Raw genomic sequence first — 6,383 nt, forward strand, 5'->3', positions numbered from 1 at the left:
AGACCTGTCGCTCTCACGTCTGTGGTCATGAAGTCATTTGCCAGGGATCTTATTTGTGGACTTCAGTTCGACCTTCAATACCATCATGCCTGATCTTCTCTCAGACAAACTGACCCAGCTCTTCGTTCCCACCCCAATCTGTCAGTGGATCACCAGCTTCCTGTCAGACAGGCAGCAGCTAGTGAGGTTGGGGAAACTCACATCCAGGACCCTCACTATCAGTACTGGTGCCCCCAGGGATGCGTTCTCTCCCCACTTCTCTTCTCCCTCTACACAAATGACTGCACCTCTAAAGACCCCTCTGTCAAGCTCTTGAAGTTTGCGGATGCCACTATAGTCATCTGCCTCATCAAGGACGAAGACGTGTCTGCTTACATACAGGAGGTTAAAGAGCTGGCTGTCTGGTGCAGTTATAACAACTTGGAGCTGAACACGATCAAAACAGTGGAGATGGTAGTGGACTTTAGGAGAAACTCCCACCACTCACCATCATGAACAGCACTGTGGCTGCAGTGGAGCCATTAAGGTTCCTGGGCACCACCATTTCTCAGGACCTGAAGTGGGACAATCACATTGACTCTATTGTGAAAAAGGCCCAGCAGAGGTTGTACTTCCTTCGCTAGCTAAGGAAGTTCAACCTGCCACAGGAGCTGCTCACATAGTTCTACTCAGCCGTCATTGAGTCTGTCTTGTGTTCATCTGTAACTGTCTGAACACCAACATTTATTTATGTAGAAACATAGTCCACCGCCTTTAGTTTTCCCCGTTAACTCCGCGATGCGATCCGCTCTGAACAGCTGGAAGCCCGGCAGATGTAGCGTGTTATCCGGAATGGCTTCACTTAGCCAGGTTTCACTAAAGCACAATGCAGCAGAGTTTGAAAAGTCCTTGTTTGTGTTGGTGAGGAGAAGTAGTTCATCTGTTTTGTTAGGAAGGGATCGGAGATTCGCTAGATGGATACTAGGAAGCTCTGTTCAGAAGTCGCGTTTGCGGAGCTTAACCTCCTTTTACCTTAACATCTCCCTTCCCTCATTTCCGTCTAAGCACACATTTGAACAGGACTGCTGCCCCTCCGACTAGAACATCCAACAAAGCGTCTGAATAATCACAAAAATGGAAAAATTTTGTCTGGTGTGTGTTGCCTTATGTCCAGTAGTTCGTCTCTGGTAAAACTGATAGTAAAAGAATGACTAAACACAGAACAAACAAACAAAAACAGCAAAAGAAAGGGAAAGCTCCACATCGTGGCTGCCTTACGCGGCGCCATCTTGCACAAGAAGAAAATTAGGTGCGTCAACGGCAGCGGAGTTACAAATCAGGTGGGCTGGACTGTTTATTCCACTTTGTATATGTTTTTTCCAGTGCGTAAATGATTACGGGTAAGTTTTCATATATATTTTGCCTTAAAGGGGTCCTATTATGCTTTTTTACAAAGTCTTGATTTTGTTTTGGGGGTGTACTAGAACATGCTCTCACACAAAGCCCGGAAACCAAACGCTGTAGTCCAAACAAGCCGTTCGTTGTAGTTCTTGAAAAGGGATTTTTAAAAAACGAAATATCTCCCTTTGGAGTGGACTTTGAGATTTGTAACTTTCTAGATCTTTTTAATGCCCAAACATACACACTACACACTGACTAAAATTAAAAAAGTGAAAAAGCATAATAGGACCCCTTTAATATTAATGTCAATATATGCCCGTAAAATTAACGCATTTTTAAACTGCGTCACAAAGCGAAACTGGAAGTGAAATGCTTTCATATCGGATTTTGAGCTTGAAAATAAGTGTATTTCTATTGAAATACAAATTATTAATTTCACTTACTAGTTATATATCACCCGGTTTGTTCAATACTGTTTAAAACTGTCGAATTTGATGACATTGCATGTTTCGCGCTTGTAATATTGAGCATACACAATGATGGCGCAATCTACTTGTCATTGTTTACTCAAATATGTATTAATATAATCAGCACGCAGTTAAACAATGTATGTTATTTCATATATCACTTAATAACTGAATGTGTCCTTTTACTGATATATTTACAACTGTTTTCCTTGTTTCTCCTCTGTTTATTATAGACCACATGTGTGAAGTGACATATACAAACCTACTTTGATTAATAGGTTAAACTGGGATTCCCTCTCGTGTTTCTCTTACCGGAAACACACACCTCCATCTTTGATGCACTACACCTGAACCCATTGAGCGTCCCATACGCTCATATAGCAACCTAGTGAGCAAAACAAATATCACACTTGTTTTCTATTTCTATCAAGTAAAGGGTTATTTTAGTTTGGTTGCATAGTTTTGGTTAATTATCTGGAGATTAACAGGAGACAGTTTCAGTCCCAATGGATTTTTTAAAATCAAATCTAAGGTTACTAAATTAATACATAACAAATGCCATAAATTTATGATATTAAAACAATATCAATAGATGTGAAATTCATTTAAAGCATTAAATAATCCCCCCCACACACCCCCGGCCCACCTGAAATATCACACATCCTTCATCTCATATCTAGAGCCAGGGCTGCGCAGTCTGAATTTGCACTCCACATAGATAAACAGCATTACCGGTGAGACTGATCCGAGCTCTCTCTTGTACATAGTGAATATTTTGGACTCAGAGAGGCTTAACACACGCATACACACACTTTCACGCTATTGAACTGTATGGGACTGACTGATTTTGGGCATGCTGTTTTGTTTGTATCATATGTAATAATACACCTTGGCTTAAATACAGTTTGTGTTGTCTGTAAATTTTCCTCTTTTATTTCGCTCATTCATTCAAGAAGATCAGGTTCCCTTTTTATTTGTGTAACTTTCACACTTTGCTGGGAACTGTTACAAACATACTACAGACACAAAACAATAACAGATCTCGAATCAACATGTTTCAACGATGACTATTAGTCATCAGAAATATATTAGAAATCATTAGAAATATAAACTGAACGAGCAAGCAGTAGTCACTGCTGGAGCAAATAAACAAATCATGATGACTACAGCTTGTGTGCCCCAGATCAAGCATAAACTTCTCTGGATAGTGTGTACTTGACAGTCACAGCTGCCAGACCTACTTCACCTTTTTATATGACATATAATACAACTTTAATACCATTTAAAATGTAATTTTCTTCTTATTTGCTCATTATTTCATTTAGTGCCTTGCCTTATAATGTTTTCCCTTACGAAAAAGAAGTTTATTCAAGTGTGCTATTAGTATACTTCTTTTAAACTAAAAATAGGAAAGTATACTTTTAGTCTACTTTGTATGTACTTCTCAGAAATGGGCTTTATGTACTTCTCAGAAATATACTTAAAATGACATTTAAGTATACTTGACATACTTAGAAAAAGTCTAAATATATTTGAGCTATACTTGTGTTCCTAGAATCCGTGTTTTCATTGTTATACTGTAGGGGGCGCTAGTACACATCTTCTGTACAGAATTTCCAAAAAACACAAGTGAAGAAGAAACCGAAACAACCAATAGTATGTTCCTGCACAACCGGAGGCTGCAGTTTCAGGACCGCAGTTCTAGGACCCTATTCTTTTGTAACAGCGCCACCTACCGAATTGGATAATATAGCGGAGGCTGCAGTTTCAGGACCGCATTTCTAGGACCCTCGTGGTTTAATTTGTAGTAATGTTTGTACATGTTGTTAAAGATATTGAATCTCAGGAACATTTTTTTTATTTCAATTGTGATTTTTCATTTATAAATGCATCCGATGTTAATTACAAAGTGTGCAATACCTGCTTTGAGTTAACGATTTTAAATTTAAATGAATTTACACTTAAAATATAAATGAAACATTTATTTCAGTCTTTAAACAACTGAAAAAGTGGAGTACCTTAAGTCTTAGTTTCTTGAAATATACTGTATATTGATTAGCCCCCTTAAGTTTAACTAGCTCATTATCAGGTATAATAAATATGGAATCAAATGAAATCAGCATTTGCTGTCACTAAATTACAGCCAGATATTTAAAAGTTTGTAGAGAGATGATGTAAAGTTCACTTAAAGAAAACTTACGAGTATACTTGCAGTATAAAACTACTAAACTAGTAGTTTACTGAGACTATACTTCAAAGTGTACTAAAAATGCTACTAGAAGTATTTAATTAGAAAACTATCAGTATTCATATAAGTTCACTTTTAGTATAGTTGCAGTACAAACTAAACATTTTGATGTAAACTAGTTGTGTACTCAAAGTTTATTACTGTTATACTTAAAAGTATACTTTTATATACTAGAAAGTGGGCCAATTTAGTCCCAAGGAGTATTGAAATAGTACACTTACAAGTATACTACTAGTACACTGATATTTGTATACTTACTACATAAAGTGTACTTAAAAATATACTTGAACTTTACTTAAGTATACTTACTAAAATAAACTTGAAAATATACTACTTTTTGGTAAGGGTTGGTTTGAAGCTTAATATAACTTTTTTTTGTGTGAAAAACAACAACTATAAAATCTGTTAAAATATATATTTACTTATTGAAAAGAAAAGAAAAAAAAGACCCTAATCACCTGATTTCAGAAACACTGTTGAAGTGTTATGAAGCGTCAAGGTCTATTTATGGGTCAAAAAAAAAAACACATTTAAAACGTGACTGTGGTTCAGAACCCTGCCTAACCACAAACATGGAGAGAAAAAAAAATCCTCAAAATTGTGTGTTATGAGAATTTACTTTATTTATCAGCTCCACTGCCTAACAGACGAATCTCACTGGTATGTATAATATATCTCTCAATATAAAGTGTACATTTTTATCATTAGATTTACAATGATCTACAGCAGGGGTTCTCAACTCTGGCCCTCGAGGCCCACTTTCCTGCAGAGTTTAGCTCCAACCCTAATCAAACACACCTGAACAAGCTCATCAAGTTCTTCAGGATTACTAGAAAGTTACTGGCAGGTAAGTTTGAACAAGGTTGGAGCTAAACTCTGCAGGAGAGTGGACCTCGAGGGCCAGAGTTGAGAACCCCTGATCTATTATAAATAAATAGAAGAGAATGTAACATTGTATGTTTTCTTTTCTTTTCTGTTTGCAGATCAAATATGGAATTGTCAGGTGAGTTTAAGTGTGGGGATGTCTGTCTATCCCGTCTTGTTTGACTTCAACAGGCACTTTGTAAAGGCAAGATATGACACCTTGTGAAAAACAAGTAGCCTACACTTTAGCAGACTTTTAACTTAATACAGTACTTAATACAGGAATATATATATACTTATAAAAATAAAAGTGTACTTAAAGTGCACTGCATTACTAAAGTAGGAACCTTGGACATGTGATTGATGTTCAGCTGAATTTCACAGACCAAATTGCTAGAACTGCCAGGTCCTGCAGATTTGCCTTATTCAACATTAGAAAGATCAGACCCTTTCTTTTGGAACATGCTACACAACTCCTTGTTCAAGCTCTTGTTCTGTACAGGCTGGACTATTGCAACACTCTCTTGGCAGGTCTTCCAGCCAGTTCTATCAAACCTCTGGAACTAATCCAGAATGCAGCAGTAAGATTAGACTTTAACGAGTCTTTAATAACCTCTGTTCATCAATTTGCACTGGCTACCAATAGCTGCTTGCATAAAATTCAAGGCATTGATGTTTGCCTAAAACAGCCACTGGCTCTGCACCCCTTTACCTATATTCACTACTTCAGATTTATGTACCGTCCAGAATCTTGCGTTCTGCAAGTGAACGGCACATTATAGTGCCATCCAAAAGAGGCACAAAATCACTTTCATGGACTTTTACCTTAACTGTTCCCTCCTGGTGGAATGACCTGCCCAACTTGATCTGAGCAGCTGAGTCTTTAGCCATCTTCAAGAAACGGCTAAAGACACTTCTCTTCCACCTTCATTTGAGCCCCTAAAACTAACACTCTCTATTCTAATTCTATTCTATGTTTTGTTTTATTTATATAAAAAAAACTTGACCCTCTTACACAAGCGTTCTTTATTCTTTTCCTATTACATCTGCTTGTTTTCTTTTGAATTATTATACAATAATAATAATAATAATAATAATAACCTGACCCTCTAACACTAGCTCTCTATATTCTAACTCTATTCTATCTACGTTTTATTATTTGTATTTATTATTTACATATTTTTGTTGGTTTGATTGTGTATATTGTCCTCATTGGTAAGTTTCTTTGGATAAAGGCATCTGTGAAATAATGTAATGTAATGTAATGAATGTGCTGATGAGCTTTCTAGTTAACTAAAATATATATTTAATGTAATTTAATTGAAACTTATATGTCATGTATATAATAAATACAGTATATTTGTAGTTACACATTTTTATTGTTGCAATATAATAAATATATTTGTAATATTTTTCAAATAATA

Source organism: Sinocyclocheilus anshuiensis, unplaced genomic scaffold (genome assembly GCF_001515605.1).
Source record: "Sinocyclocheilus anshuiensis isolate Anshui unplaced genomic scaffold, SAMN03320099.WGS_v1.1 scaffold542, whole genome shotgun sequence".
Lineage (NCBI taxonomy): Eukaryota > Metazoa > Chordata > Actinopteri > Cypriniformes > Cyprinidae > Sinocyclocheilus > Sinocyclocheilus anshuiensis.